At 35.4% G+C, this 21,528-nt stretch overlaps 1 pseudogene across 1 annotated transcript in view; it reads right to left on the reverse strand.

The window, feature by feature from the left end:
* LOC125854907 (uncharacterized) overlaps positions 1-15,244 on the reverse strand; it is a 19,397-nt pseudogene extending 4,153 nt beyond the window's left edge. Inside the window, exons 1-7 of the transcript XR_007445430.1 lie at positions 14,895-15,244; positions 8,866-8,963; positions 8,544-8,671; positions 7,621-7,732; positions 5,550-5,730; positions 1,316-1,495; positions 888-1,067 (exon numbers count right to left, since the gene is read on the reverse strand). The product of XR_007445430.1 is annotated as an uncharacterized LOC125854907 (transcript). The remainder of the gene's footprint in view (positions 1-887; positions 1,068-1,315; positions 1,496-5,549; positions 5,731-7,620; positions 7,733-8,543; positions 8,672-8,865; positions 8,964-14,894) is intronic.
* Between the last annotated feature and the right edge of the window lie 6,284 nt (positions 15,245-21,528).

Genomic DNA, 21,528 nt, shown 5'->3' on the forward strand with positions numbered 1-21,528 from the left:
ATAAATATAGACTAACTATTACTTTTATCAAAAAAAAAAAAGTGTAATTATAAACATAAACAATAATATTTGGACAGAAGAATGAATTATTTTTTTATATATATATATATACACACACACAAAAAAAATGTTGCTGTGCTCTTAAGTAGAATCCATCAGTGAAGGGGCACACGGCTTAGCACCTTGACACCCACACTAAAGCACCGATGAAGCGAGGCGAAGCACACAACTTTTGCTTCACCCAGCTTCAGAGCTTAATAGTGCTTTAATTTAAAAACCTACCTTTTGTTTTGGTAGCCATTCTCTAGTCATATAACACTCCAGTAGTACTTTTCATTTCAAGTATCGGATCTTGATTCTATATGTAACATCATAATCTATCATTCATTATCTTGGAACAATGAGCCTATATATCTGGTTTGTTTAATTAAGACACCACAATCTCATCAAATCTTAATCTCAACTAATACTGCTGTTCTAGTTTCAGAGTCATATATTTAGAAAACCTTCTACTTATCCTGAAACTACTAGTCTCTAGATTGTTTCTCCATTGTTCATGCTTATAGTTGATACCCTTGTTTATTTCATTAATTAATACAATATCGTTAGCATATAGCATACACCATGAAACCTCTTTTTGTGTTGTGCTGGTTAGCTCATTCATAATTAGGGTAAACAAGAACCTGCTCAAGTCAATACCTCTTGTAAACCACGGTTGTGGGAAACTTCTCTGTATCTACTACTATTATTCTCACGCTAGTGACGACTCCTTCATACATGTCCTTATAACATAGGTTCCAAACATAAATGACAGTAATTATAAAACTTGTACCACAAAAAAATATCTTTTATTTGAGTAAAGCTAATGGTATGTCTTTAGTCTTTACCATAGTGAATGATTCTGGCTGAGCAAAAGCAAGCCCGGCAACTTCCAATAGATTCCCAAGAAGGCAAGCATAACCAGGAAGATCAATCGCTATATCAGGAGGGAGGACATTAATATGGTCTTTCATGCATAATTTCATCTGATGAAAATAATGACGACTCACTGATGGACTTGCAAAGATCTGCATAATGAAATGAAACCAGCTGAACATAAACTTCACAGAAGCATAAATCTGAACTTCCACATGAAGATGAACAACTATATGGCACAAATATGAGACATGAGCTGACAATTCATGCAGATAATCCTAAAGATCATTTTACATGAGCTAGCATAGAGCAACTTGATACTTGGTTGGCAAAGGATTATCCCTTAATCTGATCCTCCATTGAAACAGCAATGTTCTGGTGGAACATTGTAACCAATTACCTCTTTCAGGTGAGGGAAAAACCGCCATAAAAATGGAATTGTAAGAATCTGGGAGGGAAAGAAACATTGTGGATCAACAGTTGGGCAAGTACAAGTGCCTTGACCAATATGAGATGTAATTAGTCCAAGCACGCGCTCGAATGAAGATACAACCCTGTTGGAAGCTGGAAAGCTTCTATCCTGCAAAAATTAAGCTGCATCATGTCACTCTTCAAACTTAAACAAACACCTAGGCAAGGAGAAATTTGGATTCTTGAGATACTAGTACACCAAAACCGAAAAACAAATAAATAATGCACGCATAAAAATAAGGTTGTCTACTTGTCTTGTTTAATATTATTTCCCATCCGAAGAAATATTACATTCATGTATATTGTCCAAAGCATTTGTTGAAGGTCCTAAGCACAAGATAATTGTCCGGAGCGTTCCCCCCATATCTTCTCTTCACTCATTTCTCACATCATATCAAAGTTTACAGTCTCGATAGATATTCAAGTCTTTTCTGCTTACCACTGGGCGGCTTTTTTTTCTTTTTTATAAGTAAAACTAATAACGAACCAAGAAGGTGCCAAAAGTAGTCTATATCTTTTGCAGAGAATGCTTAAAAGTTGTGCAGAATGAGAAAAGAAGAGAGATGTTGGGGAATAAATTGTTTGATTATATCGTCAAGCATGTTAGGGCTTAAATAGTGTTCACAAGTAACTCTAAAAAGAAAAGTAACCTTAACGAGGACATGATAGTAATTTTTATTAAGGAATGAGATCTTGCCACATTTATTTTTTTGAGAAAGAAGATCTTGCCACATTTATAATTTGCTAATTCTTAACATTTGCCCTCAGGTTGGAGCGTACATATTCTATTCTCCTAATTTGCCCCAAATATACTCAATTCTGGAGCCACAAATATACTCAACCTCATCTGATGAGTGCTTGACGGAAGCAGTAGATGTTGTAAGAGCAGGCAATGAGTCACACTTTGTGTACCAGGTTGAGCTTGCAGCTGTAGATGAGATGATAATGTTGCTTTGCACCTACCGAAGATGAAGATAGTTCTCATAATCACCACAAATCAAGGTAATAGAATGAGGTATTTGATCCCTCTTGCATCCAGTGAAGGTAGGATTCCAGTTCCATTAGTCTAAACAACCATTTTAATTTAGGAATAAGCACAAGAAATTTTTCTTTGCTTTTGTGAGATTAAGAAGAAAAAGAAGATTGGTTTGGAAGGAAATAGTCATTATGTTTTAATTGAACTAGAGAAATTGAAGGAAATTTTGGATGAGAGAAATTTTTTTAACCAGAAAAAGAAATAGAGAAAGTAGTACTAGAAGAGCGAGAGAGAATTCTCAAAATATGTAGAAAGAAATCTAAGAGTAAAGCAAAACCCTTGGCTTTGATTTCAGAGTAGGAACTCAAACTTGCCTCGAGTAAAAGAATTTTCAGATAGGGACTCAAACTCTTGGCTCTAATAGAAATTCAAGATCAGAGGAGGGTGTTGGTCACATAGAAAGTAGCAGTGCGGGTCACCAAAGTGATAGTGGCACCATAATGGTCGTCCAAGAGATGAACGATGCTAGAACGGAGAGAGGAACACCGATTGCTGGAGAGAGGAGTTGTGCTAGATACATGGAAGAAGAAAATCATTGGCGGCACATCTTGGCCGGCATTGCCTGCCGTTAGCGAAAGCTATTTGAATTTCTACCAAGATCTTATAGGCTCAGATACCATGTAAAATATCAGAAAACAAAGAAAAATATTGAGAATGAAGTACTTGCTTATTCCCTCAAATATGTTGGGGTTTAAATAGTGTTTACAAGTAAAATCCTTAATCATATATACTATATGAAGGTAGTATGTTAGCATTGTACCCACTTTTAAATTACCCAAAAGATCCCTATTACTATTCTAAATATTTCTTTAGCAGTAATGACAGTTTCGTCTTTTGATACACCAGCATGACCTAGTTTCTTACCATCCCTCTTCGTCAAGTTCATCACTCATTCTATCAGGGATCATCTCGGTTCAGCAAACCCCCATTCTTTTAGCCAATTTTTTTTTTTTTTTTCTGAAACTGGTAACTTTGTCTATATATGTTAGAATCCGAATCTTACAAGAGTTGTTGTAGCCCCATATTTACAAAGTACTACCTACATCAATGATTCTATGATCCTATGTCTATAATGAGTCTAAAACATCAATAATAGAGACGGGATGATTTAAAAGTAACTGATTACACCAAAAACACAGTAGCAAGATGCAAGTGAGCTTAATCTGTTGCATATTGTTCTTTATGCTCTCAAAACACCTAGAATTCCTCTCCTTCCATATTGTCCACCAAATGCTTGCTGGGACTATCCTCCACCTGCCTCTATTCTTGCCCAACAACCCAGCTTGTTCCCAGCTTGTTAAGGCCTCTGTAATTTTCCCAAGTATGCTCCATGCTATTCCTCTGAGGTTCAAAAACAATCTCCATAGTTGTCCTGTGGTTCTACAATGTAGGAATAGATGATTCACAGTCTCTGCCTGCTCCTCGCACAAGAAGCACCTGGGGTTTCAAATTATCCCTCTATTCATTAGGTTCTCTTGGGTAAGCATTGCGTCCTTTGCCAGAAGCCACACAAAGCATGCCACTTTATATGGTATTTTGGTTTTCCAAATGTTCTTCCATGGCCAACTGCTTGGCTGCTGGTTGTGTTTCATTTTCCTGTACGCTTTGCTCACTTTGATGTGCCTTTCTCATCTCCCTTCCACCATAGTTCATCTTCATCTGTTCCCAACCCACTGAATTGCTCCATCTTGTTGATGAAATTTGCCATTCTTGGTATTTCCCAATATTTTAGCCAATTTCTAGTCCCATTTTAGGGGAAAAGTGACATTTTACACACACTAATTAACATGTGTTCTTAACCCACCTATCTTCTCTTTTTTCTCTACGAAACCATTTCATTTAGAGAATAATGGTAGAAGACCCTTTGTCAAAAAAATAATGGTAGAAGACCCATTTCCCTCCGCCTGAATTTTGATTACAGAAATTAAATGTTGGGTTTGTTACATGTCTTTTATACTCATCAATATTGACAATAAATCTTAAGAATGCAAACAACTCACAAATAATTTAAAGGAGATCATGGTTTAATTTATGGGGAGACTATCAAAATTAAGAAGAGAAAGAGAATGATAGAAAGCAAAAGAATAAAACAAAACAGATGCCTCAAGCTTCGCAGATGAAGAGAATAAAATGTAAGAGAAAGGGGGAAAACAGGAATTGGCTTTAGTTTTTGGTGGCAAGACAAAGATATCCCTCTCAGTTTGTGCATTGATAATATTTTTATTTTATTTTTTTGATGACAAGGGAAACCCGCAGCCGCTACCCTTTGGGTGCGCACAGGGTAAAACCCCCGCTCCTATGCAATAGCTCGCAAACCACATAGGAGAGGTATGTGCATTGATAATATTTTGCTAGGAACTTTTAAGGAAATTAAAAAATTGGCACCATGCTAATCTACTACCTTCAATGTAGTAGGTTAGCAAAGCCCTATATATAATATACATCATTACATATTCAGTAATGTATCCCCTGTTGTAAATATTTACGACATCTCTTGGTGAGATTAATCAATACTTTTAACAATCAAAATAAAATCCTAAAAAGAGAGAAAATAATCCCAAAACAGGAAGGAAAGCAATTCCTCTTTCTTACAACACAACTATAAGGACTCTAAACCTTTCCTATATATATATACACACAGAGACACAAATATATTTAAATAATGAAAGGAATCTTATCATATTAATAATTTACTAGGTACCTTTTCTCAAAAAAAAAATATTAATAATTTACTAATTCTTAAGAAGTGTATCGGAAACATAGGATTGAATAGAGTTGTATGAAAGCCCTGCAATTCAACATTGGTCCAGATTATTAGAAATCTCCATGAATAATTACAAGCTTGTCACACATTCCATCACCTTCTGCTACCTACTTTCTAGCTCCCAATAGTAGAGCACTTTAAGCAATAAAGCTAGCTAGAAAAATGTGAAATTAATCCATAACTACAAACTACTTGGACTCCCTGAAAAATATACTTAAAAACTCATCATTAAGGATTACATATGCTGAGGCAAGTAGTAAAATAATTTAACTATCTAGCTCTTGTACTTGTAATAGCAGTCAGAAAATATACATTATAGAGGAAAGGAAGTATCAGCTGAATTCATGTTGATGTATATTATACCTTGCCAATCAGAACAATTTCCCGAAATAAGGAATATATATTCCTTTGAAGAAGATAGGTGACAGTGCTGCAAGCCCAAGGAAGCCCTAAATCAATCAACAATGTTACTGCATCCAACAAGAGGATTGCTGATGTACAGGACTTCTCAGATTCCATAAAAAGTTGATCTCTCAACTTATTCCTGCACGAGCATGGCTCATATAAGTAAAATAAAGACATGAAAGCACTTGTTTAGCATTCCAATTGGATTTAAGACCTAAAAAACTGGTGTCCTACAGATGTCAAATAAAATAGCTTATTTCAGAAAATGACACTATAGATGAGTAAAATCATAGATCAATAACTAGTATAGTAGCACAATCAAAATAAATGCCTACCACATGCAATTTCATCAAAGCTAATTAAATTTCAAGGTTTAGAAGAGTAAGATCCCCCCCCCCCCCAAAACTCACTCTCCTTTCTGTAAAGAATTCTAAGCAACCAGTTATAAAGCTTGTCATTGAAGTGTTGAAATAATGGAACGATAAAAGACATCGTAAAATAGCATAGTATGTAGCTATAGAAAACAAGTGGTGTTTTATTAACTATGTTAGGGAAGAAGAGAAAGTTGCAAGATAATACATGTACAAATGGGACCATAGTTCTTAAATGAAAAAGAGGACTGGGATATCGTGTTGGGGGAGTTAGAGCATTTTGAGGGTCATAGAGATTTTGGGTATCGTAGGTGCATAAAGGTTGCGGAGGTTAAGGGGGCTATTTGTTAGATGAGGAGGGGAAGAGTGACCGGGCAAGACGAAATCACGGTGGATTTTTGGAAGAACACAGGCCAGGTCAATATAATGTTATCAAAAGCAAAAAGCGCAAAAAAGCTCTAAGGTCTGTTGGGGCTATGAGTGCAAACCGAAAATAAAGCATTGGCTTAAATGAAAAAAGGCACAAAAGGAGAAAAATACGAATATATATATATATAGAGAGAGAGAGAGAGAGGCCAAGACTAATAATTATAAACATGAATAACAAATATATGAAAAAAGAACTATGATAAAATGAAATATCAATTGTTTAGTGTCGCCTCTTCAGAAAGGCTCGTTGGCAAGAGAAAGTATGCCATGAAAAATTGATGACGACTATGAAGCTCACATTAAGCAAGGCAAAACGGTCAACACGTTTTGATCCTCATTTCAGAGCTTAAGCGTGCCTTTGACAATACCGAATTGGAGTGGCTGACTGGGTTGATTAGTGTCATATTTAGGACAGCTAAAATGTCAAAGGAATGGAGGTTGAGTGCAATGGTTCTGTTGTACAAGAATAAGGGTGATATTCATAATTGCAACTACTATACGGGTACCAAGTTGCTATATTGTGAGGTAAGGTCTGTGTACACTCTCCCCTTCTCCAGACCCCACTTTGTGATATAATGTTGTTGTTTTGTAGTGAAGTGAAGCTCCAAGTGGTCATTCAACAGAACACCCATAGCACAAAAAGAATAGAATGAAATGCCAAACACTGAAGACTGAACAATAGCAATATAAAGATCTGGAGTTCAGGTCCAATACGATCCAAAAAAAGTAAAAGGAAAGAATTTATTAAAAGACTAAAAACATGAAAGAATAGATTTATCTCCTTTTCAAAACTATTAACAACTGTATATATATATATATATATATATATTTATAAAGTTGCACCATAATAGTGCAAAAAGACTTTACAAAATCCCAACCAAGCTTAGGCTACTGCTTCACAAGGATCTTATCATATCAACTAGTGATTGCATAGTAACACCAAATATTAAACAAAAATATATAGCTCATCTTCATTTTCTACACAAAATGGTATTTGTCTTCAAAAGCTCTATAGTTCATCTCCTTCCAAAAGAATAAATTTATCCCCTTTTTCTTGAACATTATATGTTCTCTACACAAATAGTTTGGTTTTAAACTTTAAAGATAATAAGGTCAAATAAATCTCTTTCTCTGTGTTCGACAGAGACAAAAGTAACACTAACCAAATGAAGTTCAGGTGCTTCATATGGGAAAGTAAATCAAGAAGAAATGAAGGTATTGAGTTAAACCTGTTTCCATAAACAGCCCGAATACAAGCATGAGCGAATTTCTTCACTCTGTATCTCACCAAGGCAGCTTTGGAAGCATATTCCGTACCAGCAAAGAGGCTAACAACATCCCCTGTAAAATTCCTGCACACTGTTAATGCTAATGAAAAGCTTCTAGCATGCAAACCCAAGAGGCTAATAACAGAGAAACAAGGTAATAACATGTAATGATGAGCAAAAAAAATTCAATTAGAGAACAAAGAACTAGTTTTGTAACGCAGTTAAACTTGAACGCGAAGATGCTATGCACAAAACATGCACTTAAAGAAACAAGGTCAGTTGTGTAATTTAGATTTTAGAAGTATCTCATAAGTGATAATCAGCATAAATAATCAGTTTAGACAGGGCACCACACTCTATAAAAGCTGGGTAAAGAAAAATTAACTCAAACCATTAAACATACACTTGATTTTTGTCATACAACAATACATCAATTATTTAGGAAGGGAACACCAAAAGATATCAAGAATACACAGAGATACCTAATAATACAATACAGTGTCATTTCAGTGGACTTCCATTGAAAAGTAACTTAAGTTTCACAGATTACTAAAACCATGGCACCAACACAAGGAGACATGATTCAACACTCCATCAAAGCCCAAAACATTTTCAAGCAAGCATTTGTTTGACGTGATGCAACATGCTGCTTGAATTCTAAGGTTTTAAGATAGTCATCAATTCATGAGTTCCATAGATAGTTTAACCCATATAACGTACATAATATTTTCTGCTTAGAATAAAGCTACCATTAATCATCTCTATTGGTAAACGAAACCAAAATCAAACAGAAATACACAGCTCCACCAACTCCAAATAGATGAAGGCACTCCATATGAGTCACATAAATTGTCCACATAAAGTTAGACAGAGATGAAACAAACCGTTATCTCGAACAAACTCTAGAAGCGATCGGCATGTCTCCACAAGGACAGAAACATCAGTAGTGTATGTTGGATTGAAAAAGAAAAGTAGGTGACGCAGAAAATCTGAATCTGGACTGAAGCACTGCCTGAATACACATGGGAAAAGAGAAAATAAAAGCTAATCATCACAGATTCTAGAAAAAAGCTCATACAACTTCATGGGTTAAGAGCAAAGAAAAGGAAACACCATCAGAGCACCCAATTACATGACCCAACAGGGGGGAGGGAATTGCATCTAAAGCAACATATTAAAGAGAACATAGAAGCCATATAAGCAAACCTGTCAACAGTGTGGCAGCGTTCCCCATGAGTTTTCAAGAAATTCTCGCGAACTTTAGAACATTCAGTTTCAACCTCCTTTCTACCTCTGAAGCATTTCTGTATTCAGTACTTATTCAAGTTAAGAAAAAAGTAACAAGTCCTAGCTGATTCTAGCATGAGAGGATCCACACATAACCCAAAAAATATATACTCAAATAAAGCCAAAATAGAAGAGACGTGCATAGGAAGATAGGGAAAGTGCAAGACACAACGTGAACTTGCGAAATGTCATGTTAGATGGTCCTTGAAAAATATTTTCTCGTTTCTATTGGCAAGAGCAACTAAGATCCAAATGTGGTCGCTGAATGTCTTTGTTTCAAGCTCCAAATGTGGTCACTGAAAAGTTGGAAAAGATTCAGAGGAATTTTCTTTGGGATGCGGTGGATGGGGCAAGAAAATTTCACTTGGAGCAGTGGGAGACTGTCACATCTCCTTAAAAAATATGGAGGCCTTGAAATTAAACATTTAAAAGTCTTTAATAAAGCTTGATTGGGCAAATGGTTATGGAAGTGTGGGGTGTAGATACAAGCTTTATGGGGGGATAGTTGATAGGTACGGGATCACGAAAGGAGGTTGAAAAACTAGATATAACATTTTGTCTTTTGGGTGTGGTTTGCGGAGGATTATCATGAAGGGACGGGCATATTTTGAGGAAAATATGTCATTCAAGGATAGAGATGGAGGAGAGGTTTTTTTTTTGTGTGTGTGGGGAGGGGGGNGGGGGTGGACGTGTACAAAATATCTTGTCAAAGAGATGCTAATTCAACAAATTAGGGGGCACAAGGTGGAGAGACTTTTTGGGCCTTGAGATTCTGAAGAGATTTTCAAGATTGAGAAGTGAGTAAGCTTCAAAGATTGTTAGCCTTATTTATAGGCAAGTCAATCTGATAAATCATCCCGATGTTTAGTGGTGGGGTTGGAAAACAATGGAGTGTTTTCCGTGAAGTCTTTTTATAAGAAACTATTAGTTAGGGAGGATATTAAATTCCCATGTAAAGCAATATGAGTTCCAATGGTGCCTTGGAAAAAGGTGTGTTTTTTCACTTGGCTTAGCCACTAAGGGGGGTGGATCTTGATAACGAAAAATCTTAGAAAGCAAAAAGTTGTTTGTGTCAGTTGGTGTTACATGTGTAAGGAGGCAGGTGAGGACGTGAATCATCTTTTACTTCATTGCAGGCTAACCATGAGACTATGGTGGGATATGCGTAGGTGGTTTGGCACTCTTTGGGCAATGCCAAAAATGGTGAAATATTTGATGTTCAACTAAGAAGAGTGGGAGAAGGAAATGAAGGCCTTGGAACGTGGTTTCACTTGCGTTAGTGTGGGTGGCATGGAGAGAGAAATAAGAGAGCTTTTGCAGGTGTAGAGTCGAGTTTCTCTTTGTTGAGGAGTAGTCTTCGTTCCCTTATTTTCTTTGTAATAAGAAAATTCCTTGTTATATAGAGGATTGGATGGAATTTGTAGAGATCATAATTTGTATATTCTTTACTTTTTGGTATATCACTTGTATACAGCCAATTTGGCCATGCTTATGAATGAAAATACTTTTACTTGATCAAAAAAAGAACCCAAAACTTAAGAACAGACATGCCCTCATGCATTTGATAATTTGTCTGGTGTAAGAAAAAGTTCTTGTGTAGATATATACTTTCCTACAAAGGGTTTGTGTACATCTGAGAATAGTCTTCTGTTTTAGGGGTTGTTTGACAGAGTGTATAAGAATAATGCAAAATAGGGTGAATTAGTAATACTTGCATTAATTATACATAGATTATTTTATGCATTGTTTAGTTTGGTGCATTTAAAATAGTATGCATTGCCTAAAAATATTTACGGGTCATTTGATAGAGCGTATAGAAATAATATTAAATAGAGTGTATTAACAATGCATGCATTAGTAATGCTTATATTATTTATGGTTGCATTAGTTATACATAAATTATTTCTTATGCATTGTTTGGTTTGGCGTATTAAAAATAGAATGTATTGTATAAAAATATTTATTTACAAAAATATCCTCCACAATTATAGTAAAAAAGATGTAAAAGGGGTTTTGAGGGGTAATTGGGTTTTTGACAATGTTAATGCATGCATTAAATCCCTTTGCATTACTAATACCTAGAAATACATGGTATTAGTAATACCCAATACACAATAAAGTGTATAACTAATTATACATAGCATGAAAAAGTGCACCAAACAAGATATTACTAATACATAGAGCTAATGCATGCATTATTTTGCTAATGCACTCTACCAAACGACCCCTTAGTGTTTTTTTTTTGTGCACCATGAATTCCTATTAGTACAACAAGATGGCCATCTTTTGTTTAGAATCATATCTTTATGTTGATTCTCTACTTTTTAGTATAACTCTTGTACAACACGAGGGCTTTCTCAGTATCAACAAAATTATATTTGATTGAGAAAAGGGGGATAAATTCTATAATTTGTGATTGTATATAATGATTTCAAATACAACGACACGAACTGGGGGAAAAGAGACTGAACTGAGAAGAGTCTTCAACCTGAATTGTGAGTCTGAAATTCTCTCCTTTCTAAAGCTATGGAGGTAAAGAAAAGGAAGGATCCAGGGAAGGATGAGGATGCAGTTTACATAAACCTCCCCAACATGCCAATGGAAATCAAAATCTGGAACATGAGAGGTTAAAATGACCATGGAAAATGTGGTAGTGAAGGATATGCTGAAACCTAGAGCAAACTTTATGTGTCTACAGGGGACCAAAATGTCAGAAATGCTAAATACAATAGTTCTTCATTATTGGAGGCCAATTATATTAAACAAAAGGATGTTAGAAGTTATGGAAATGCTTCACAGATACTCGGATATGTATGTTTCAGCATGACAACAAGAGTTATTTCCAGGTGTCGAGGTGCATCATTAATGACCTCCAACATAGGCAATAACATGGAGTTCAACTCAATTAGATATGTAGATAAAAGAACAAAAAGGGAAATGGAGAACCTCCAAGTGACCTTTTTTTAATAATGGTAGCATATTATGCATAAACACAGAGGTAGTGTTTGCCACGGTAGAACAGAAAGTAAAAGGCCTATGTACATTTCACAAGGCTTCCAAGATTCTAGTATGGAGTCGGCCTCCTCTATACAAAATTCTTTCACAGATCTTCTCAGCTACTGTAAGAGGACTTATTTGAAAATTGACAACCACCAGTTTCCCATCTGCCCCGAGTCATTAGGAGCCACACCTTCTACCATCCAACTACCTCCTCTTCTTCCCAAAGAAGGTCCTTAGTGGCTTCTCTAATTTCAAAGTAACTGAAGATGGAATCTAGAACAAAAACATACAATATTTTTGGCAATGTTGGATAGGATATACTTGGTAAGAATTAACTTTGCCTCCTTACGAGAAGTATGTCCCTCACATTTGTTGGCATAGGGAACAGGACATCATGTAGGTAAACAATGCATCTAAGACATTGTTGATGAGTGCAACTCTACCACCCGGGGATAGATACTGCCTTTTCCACTTGACTAGATTCTTCTCACATTTCGTTGAGAACCCTGAGGTCTTAGGTTCAAAACGCAACGAAGACAACAAAACACTAGGTGATTCTTCCCATCTGTCCTAGCTTTGGTGGACAAAGTTACTTGGCAAGTGTTGCTGGCAGGAGGTGGCACGTATCCCGTGGAATTAGTCGAAGTGCGCAAAAGGTGGCTCGGACACCACGGTCATAACAAAAGACTCTTCTAACATTTCTCTAATACATTTTCCAGATACCCTTTGATATGATCTTGTCTCCTATAGGCATACCAAGATACATTGTAGACAACTCTCCAATTATTTTCAAAATGGATGTTGGCCAAACTGGCAATCCTAGGTACCTCATTAATTGGGTAGATGAAGCTTTTGAACTAGTTGAAGTGTAAACCTGAGATTGCTTCAAATAAAATGAGAATGACTCTAGATCAAAGGCGATTAGTTCCTTGTTGGTTAATTGTCGTTAGGAGTCAATTTGAAGCTTGACCTCAGCCAGAGCTGAGGAGATGGAGGAGAAATTGGTGGTGATAGGGGTTTGGGGTAGTACTGTGGATGCAAATTGTATGTGGTATACGACAACTAAGTGCATTAAAGAAGTAGCTAGAGAGGATTAGGGTCCTGAGGGGTAACGTTGGTGGACATTGAGGGGATTAGTGGTAGAATGGAGCAGTTCAAGGGAAAGTGAAGACCAGAAAGGTTGCGTCTAAGGAGTTGGTGGAGAGTAAAAATGAGAATGAAAAGAGGGCAAATAGAGAGAGGTATAAGGTGGCAAAGAAGGAAGAGAAGTTAGTTGTTACAACGACGTTTGAACGCCTATATGAAAAACTATATGACGAAAGCGAGGATATGAAGTTCTATAGGCTTGCCAAGGCGAGAGAGAAGGGTCAAGACCTAGACCAGGTGAAGTGTGAAGTGCATCAGAGACAAGGAAGACAAAGTATTGGTGGTAGAGGCACATGCTAGACAAATTAAAGAGGTTATCGTAAAATGAGAATGGGGAGGGCGATCAGGCTAGAAGGGGTGCTCACAAAATTTTGGAAGAGTGCATCTGAGTTGTTTAACATTACTTTAAAGACATCTAATATGCCCAGAGCATGGAGGTGGAGTACAATGATACCAATGTTCAAAACAAGAGTGATATTCAGAATTGTAACAACTATAGGGCATCAAGTGGTTGAGTCACAATATGAAAGTTTGGGAAAGGAAAGGGGAGATGAGGGTAAGAAAGAGTGCATCTATTACTGAGAACCAATTTGGATTCATGTCGGGGCATTCAACTACATAAGTCATCTATCTAATGAGATTGATGGAGTAGTATAGGGAGGAAGAGAGACTTGAATATGGTGTCCATTGATATCAAACAAGCATATGACAAAGTCTCTAGTGTGTAACTATGATTATGTTTAGAGGCTAGAGGGGCACTTGTAGCTTAAATTAGGACGATTAAGGACAAGTATGATTGAGACAAGACTCGAGTGAGGACAGTGGGAGGAGACTCAGAACACTTCCTAGTCGTGATGGAGTTGCATCAGCGATCAACTCTTACCTTGTCTCTTTTTGCCTTAGTGATGGATGAACTAACGTTGCATATCCAAGGAGAGGTATCGTAGTGGATGGTATTTGCAAATGACATGATACTGATTGACGAGACTTGCAACGAAGTTAACGATAGACTGGAGGTTTGGATGAAACCAGTATCAAGATTGAGTACTTATTGTGCAACTTCAATTACATAACTCACGAGCTAGATGTGGAAGTGAGGATTGATACACAAGTCATTTCAAGAATAGACTTTAGGGATTGCACTGGTTTTGTTGTTGTTGTAGGAGTCAATTTGAAGAATATACTTATTTTCAAGTTTTTTTATCATTCTTGAACTTGTTTATCTGTTCTTTAAATTCAAGAATCACTCTTTAAAATTTGTTCTATCTTTATTTTCAGTTTATTTTGGAATCAGAAATAGCCTTTGTCTCACAAAGGTAGGGGTAAGGTCTACATATATCTAACACTCACTAGACCCCACTTGTAGTATTACACCGGATATGTTGTTGTTGTATATTTCTTTTTAGCTTCCACCTGTTTCTTGATTTTTTTTAATTTTCTTTCTCAAGTTCTTAGATCCCTAACCTGATTTTTATCAAATAATACATAATTCAATTCCACAAAGCCATCTCATTAATACTCAAACTACAGCCTAAGTAAGACTAAACTAATTGGTTATCAATATTATTGACATCTGTCCCGAATTAGTTGAGTTGGGCATGAAATATCAATCAATCAACTGTGTTTCAATCCTGAACTAGTTGATAAACGTTAAGTATTGGGTAAAACAGGCATTTTAGCTGCCAACACCCAAATTAAAACTTTTCTCTTAACCCAATAAGGGTAAAACCATTGTGACAAAATTGAGCAAGAAAACATGAATTATAGCAAAGCAACAAAAGAAATGAAAGAAAAAAAGAAACCTGAATTTTGAGGGCAGCAGAGTTCTGCTGACGCAACCAGAGGCGACGATTCCGCTCTAAACGAGTCTGCTCTAGAAGCTTCTGTCGGTCACGTTCCTTGGAGCTGCGGCCACCCAAATCGACTCGCTTCCTCGTCGAAGGATCACCGGAGAAAAACATACTTGAAAAATCACAATAATTCTTCCCTGTCGCCGATGATTGATAAATCTAGATTTTGTTGAATTGATCGGAAAATAGTAGTAGCAACAAAAGGAGGTCTCGGGAAGAAAAAGGGTGTATAATTTACTGTTAGGTTCTTTTCTTTAAACTTGTTATTAATAAGAGAATTTCCTAATTATAATAAGCCAAAACGGATTTAGAATAACCTTTGGCATTTCAAGTGGTCTTTTTGTTATTCTACCTGCAAAAAAAACTAATTGGGTTTATTGCTTTATTCGTCTGTATTATTTATACTTCTGGTAATAGTACTACTCTAATTATGTAAATATTATTAGATGTTGTATTTGAGATAATTAAATAATAAAAAAGGAAAAGTTAAATAAAAATATCATGAAAAAAAAAGAATCTTTTAACCTTTAAAGATCTGTCAATGAAAAGATTGGCCTCATATTTCTTACAAAAAAATTTTAAAAAAAACAGTGTGTAAAGTCTAACCTTAGAATGCAAAAAAGGAATATAGTGTGGCATTGTCATGTTGAGCTGAACGTAAAAAACGATAATTAATTTTACAATACATTTTGTCTTCAATATTTCATCTTCGTTGCGTTAAATTTGTATGTAAATCTTAATCAACTTCACGTTTAATACTATATTATTTATCAATTTGCTTTATTTTTTGTTCCTTTCATCGTTAATGCTCTTTTTACGAAAATAATATATCATAGTTAAGGAGTTTTTTCAGCTAGGCAAATAGTTTTACTTATATTATAAAATTATGAAAAGAATTGAACTGTGATGATTTGCTAATAGTTAATTCAATTATTTAATTTGTTTCTTGATATTAAATAAAATATTGTTGGTTTTATTTATTCAAGTTCTTTCTATTAGCTCATCTGAATGTTTTAAAATATAACTGTAATGAAAAATAGCCAAATGTCCCCCGATCCCAATCTATTAATCGATTCTCAACTACACACCAATACTTTACGAGGTCATATTACCATGTTGAACCTTTTATTTTTGATATTTTGTAACCCTTAAACGTTGAGCTTTTGTCATTAACCAAATATATACATGTGTTTGTATACATGTGGTGGGCCCACTTCCTTCATTTTTTCCTCTTTATTTCTAATCTAGTGGACCTCACTTTCTTTACTTATCTCTTTTAATTAAGTTAAGCTTGTTGAACTGTGTAATCATTCGATTTTCCAGGATTGGCAACTATGTTGCTATTGCGATGATTTCATAAGCATCGAGCATATTTGCGACATTTTCACCATAGCTCTCGATCTATCATCTTTTTCAGTCTGAGCTATCTTGTGAGATTTTATTTAGAAGCATATATAGCTCATCATACATCTTTTCCAAATCTTGAATACCTGTTGCAGAATCTAACAATATCTTTGTATGTGGTTTTAGAATCTCGATAAATGTATGAATTAATACCTAAATCATTTAAAATGATGATGCATATAATCTCTGAGGACATAGTTGAACCTTTTCGGTAAAGATTCTTGCTCTCTTATTGTTTAAAACTCATTTTTTTTGCTCCTCAACATTGTCATTTTCCAAGATGCAAAGAAGCAAATTAGGAATTTTTTTCCAGGTTATTCCATGAATTAATAGAGTTAAGTAGTTCAACCATCAACCATCTCTTCGCTTTTCCAAGACGGGAAAATGGAAATAGTATGTGCCTCACATAATCAACTACGAATTTTAGGGGTATGTATATGTCACTAATCTCCAGAAAGTTCTAAATATGTTATAGCACATCCTCGTGTTGCAAATCCGATCCATTGTAACACCTCGGATTCAAAAAGGATGAAAAATTTCAGGTTTTCAAGATCTGGTGCCAGAATCGACAGAGCCACCAACGGTCTGTGGTCTAACACACGGACCGTAGGTAGGCTCGGGGTTGGCCAGTCCAAATTCCCTTAAAATGTCAGGGTTTCAGTATTTTCACACGGTTCACCAAGACGGTCTGTTGTCCTATGCACGAGTCATAGGTAGGTCGCATAGGTGATTCCCAGACTAAGAGAAATTTTAGATCAAAATTTGAGAACCGTGATTGAGGTGTACGACCGGTAGGTGGACCCACGGACCGTACATGAGTCTCGTCATTGGGGGTCCAAGGTTGATGGTCTCTGAGCCCACCCACAGCCAACCAAAACGGTCCGTGGTGTGACCTACGGATAGTAGATCTGGCCGTTGGTGAGGTCGGCAATTATTTTTAAGAAGGCCTTTTGGGTCTTTTCCTAATACCCAATACTATGTTGTTTTACCTTCTATTAGAGATTCAATATAAACGTTTTTACCCCCAAATTTTCTCAATTGAAATCATTCTATCAAATTCCCAAAGTTGATCAAAGTTCTTCCCCAAATACTTCTCTCTCTAAAGAGCTTGAAGAAGAGACTAGGGTTTCAAGGTCAAGCCTCCAAATTCATCATTGATTGTAAGCTCTTGGTATTATGGTATGATAATATTCACCTACGAAGTCCTTTCCTCCATAGGGTTCCTAAATTCTCCTATTTTCTCAAGTTAAAATCTCCAATGGAAGTTAGGGTTTTTACTCAATATCACGGGTTCCTTTCAATTATGATATTATTAATTGTTTTATGTTTGTTTAGGCATGAATTGAAGAAATTGCACGTTTCTAAGATGAATTCCCATGAATACATGTGAAATCCATGTTTTTTTAAAAAAATTGATCATATGATGAAGCTTTTGAATCATGAAAGATGAGTTACTAAAGATATGTTCTTTATGAAATTGATGAAAATGATTTAAGGTTCTTTGAGAGTAAAGCATCCATGTTGTTGTTGTTGTGAAAGTATTTCTCACATGCACATGAAAACATGATTGTGAAAGGGTTTTCTCACATAAAGAATTCTTAAAGTTGAAAGGTTTTGTCAACTAAACTTTGAATCAAGATTTAGGAGCTATTCTAATGAAACCTAGCTTGGATTGACTACTTAATGTGCCTTCCATGGTTGATAAGGCAAGTGGCAATTACACATGCCTCTTAATGATAAGACAAGTTAAGATAATGACTATTTTGTGGGATTTAAGCTTAGTACCGAGAGGATATTGAGATGGAAGCTCTCTCGTATCTTGAGGTCAGGTTTCTAGTAGCAATCTCCTTATCACATACCTATGTGCCCCCATAGGATGATTTGCTTAGATAGAAAGTTTATGGTTTTACCTTGGCAAGTACGACACCCCTTTTCGGTGTGGGGTAGACACCGAATTCCATGTTAATAACTCACATTGTCTCTATGTCGGCTAAAGGTAAATCCCCCACAATAATGAACTAAAGTTACTTCTAGAAGTATCTCACGAATGTTTTAAAGAAGTTAGCTTGCATTGGCCATGTTTTTATGATTTACATTTTCTAACCTTTTTATCTCATGATTTAGCTTGGTCATTGCATGTCACAAAAAGTCTTTTTAACATGATTTCATACTTTTATGCATGACTATCATACTTGGTACATTCATTGTACTAACGCATACTCTTGCCTATATTATTTCCATATGTAGGGTTCGACGCTCCAGTCTCGCATCTCCTTGGCTAGGGAACATTTAGAAGATATTGAAGATTGGTGAGTCCTCATGTTCCAAGGACCGAGCCATTTATTGCTTATTGTCTTTACTTTCTGTATTGTATGTGATTTATGGGTTACGTTCCGATCACTCTTGATGTACTAGATAGCTTTGAGACTATGTTAGACTTCCGCTACATTTTATAAACTTTTACATTTTGAAATTGACTTTTTAAACTCTCTTAATTTTCTATTATCTTGTATGATGTATGCTAAGTGGCTTGTGTAGGGCCTCTTAGGATCCTATACGCCATGATACGCCTAGGGTATGCTTTGGGTAGTGACACCGGTAAGCTGTCCAATTATATGCAATAGTTGTAGCATATTATGTTTAAGCTCGAATCTATTTGGTGCCGCTGGTCTGCAGATTCTAGAAGTGACATTTCCTTCGAGTGGTACTTCCATGTTGCGTATTGCCATATGGGTAATACCATATCTGCGAGATTAGCTCCATGTTTGCACTTTCTAGATTTGACTTAAGTATAACTATCGCAGAACAATTTCTTTCTTTCTCTAGTGAAGTAGTTTTTACCGCTCAAGATGTGAGTTGACTACTTCTTTATTGTGTGCCAATGTATTTGCAACTAGAGCATGGACCTGTAGGAACAAAAACTAAGATCAAGTTATTAATACTTGAGCAAAGAAATAGTAAAAGAAAAACTAAACAAATTGCTAATTTTTAAGTTCCTGACAATGACACCAAAAACTTGTTCACTTCCAACAGCCACACAAGTGTATATGATCGTACAAGTAATTTAGATGCTCAAACATTATTGAATATTTATCCTGCAAGGACTTGTGATTTAGCAATAATATAGTTATTCTAATAATATAGATTTACGCAAGTGTTTTAAATGACCAAAGAGAGTATGATTATTTATTATAACTACTTTAATTAAAATACTGAAAGCAAGTAAAATTGGTTGAAATTACCGATTGAGAGATATTGTGCGGTTACGATTCTACTAACTAAGTATTCATATATAATATATGATTTCATTGACTTAGTTTAGTTATTTAGGTGTTGATTTACAAGATTAATAATATGATCATGGTCTTCTGATCCTCTAATTTTTTATCATTGACTTCACAACTATATTGTAGAACTATCTATCTTCCCATTTGATAACCCAAAATGGGGATATATATCTATCTTCCCTTTTTGTAACCAAGTAGGGTTTTAGGTACATTCTGGTTCTAAATGCAAATCAATTCTTTATTTATCGAAATTGAAATCTTTCTCCCTATATTCTTCGGTCTATCTCAATGATTCTTTTCAAATTCACAAAGAGATTATCCATTTATTTTTATGGTACCTAAGCATTAAAATAGCAAGTACAAGAATATAGGAATAACTAATACTAATAAATAACTTCTAAATCATCTAATAAAAATCATGTTATGGTCGTAACCCCAGAATAAGGATGGTTAGACATTCATGCTTTGATTAATACTAAAAAATAATGTATTTATTTATATAAAATATGGCTGATAGAATTAAGTAAAAGAGAAACCTAATGATAGAACTTCCTTCCGCATAATGCTTGGTCAATAGTGATCAACAACCCTTAAAAATGTCTTGGGATTATATTAATAGTAGTGGAAAATGACTCCCAATCTTTGTTAGTCTTAGACTTGCAGAAAATTCATCCCAAATAGCATATGGTGCAACGTTCCATTTTGTAGCCTTAGTTAGGCTGATGTGATACACCAATACTATTAATTTTGCTCTCTAAAGTTAGGTCTTGAGCGCGGAGCACCAATCAATACGCCTGGACTATGGATTATTCTTTGAAGTTTGGGCAGTGGTGCGGGGCACCATCCATAGCCCTAAGGTGCTTTTTCTGAATTTCTTCTCAATTTTGATCATAAATTCTGGCTTTGCGACTTTTAACTCTTTTGGGGTGCTTTTCTCCATTTTTTTTCAACGTGAAATGTATTTAATCACATATTTAGCTAATTATCAAGAATACTATTAATATGCATAAAATACAAGGTTATTAAACAATTATCTTCCTCAAAATAAAGTAAAAAATAGGTAAAAACTGACAAAATAACCATACAAATTAACTAGATCAACCATACTTTCAGGAGGTGATATACTTTAAGGTGAATCAAAGTCGAAAGTCATACTTTAAGGATTCCTATTTCATCAAAATTATTAACTTGCAGAGGTCAATTATCCTATGGACTGACACAACTTGCTCAAAAGTGATTCATTAGAATCCATAATGGCTATTCATCATGTAGTATACACAAATTTCCATACAAGTCAAACACAAATAATAGAAAATCATGGATCATTAGCCAAAACTCTTTCAAAATTTTCATTTATCATGATTCGAAATTGGATTATGATGACGCCTACCATAAACCAGTAGGCAAACCAAACTCAACAAATGATAAATAATTAAAACTAAAAATAACTAAAACATAAGTAATAATAAACAATTTTTTCAAACAACTCTTATATACGCACTATTTCATATACACTTGCAGCCGCATATCGCTTCTGTCACGCCCCGAGCTACCCCCAAGACGCGGACACGGGACCTAGGACCATAAGTGATCCCAAGCTAACCCTGCTGGCATGATCATGAGCATACTAAAGATAATAAACTGATGCGGAAGCTAATTCATAAATAAATCTGAAAAGATGGGGAATACCCATATACTATAACTGAATATATCAAATCTGAGAGTTTAATACAAAAGAAATATCAAACTCAAAACACTAAGTTGAATCTAACTATGTCTGAAATAAGCCTCTAAACTGACTAGAAATGTTGGGACATGCCCCAACTAGATCTAGCAAAACTGAAACTAAAGACTAAAAGCGATAAAGATAAACATGTCACTAGTCCTCGAAGAAT

The sequence above is a fragment of the Solanum stenotomum genome, chromosome 1 (genome assembly GCF_019186545.1).
Source record: "Solanum stenotomum isolate F172 chromosome 1, ASM1918654v1, whole genome shotgun sequence".
NCBI lineage: Eukaryota > Viridiplantae > Streptophyta > Magnoliopsida > Solanales > Solanaceae > Solanum > Solanum stenotomum.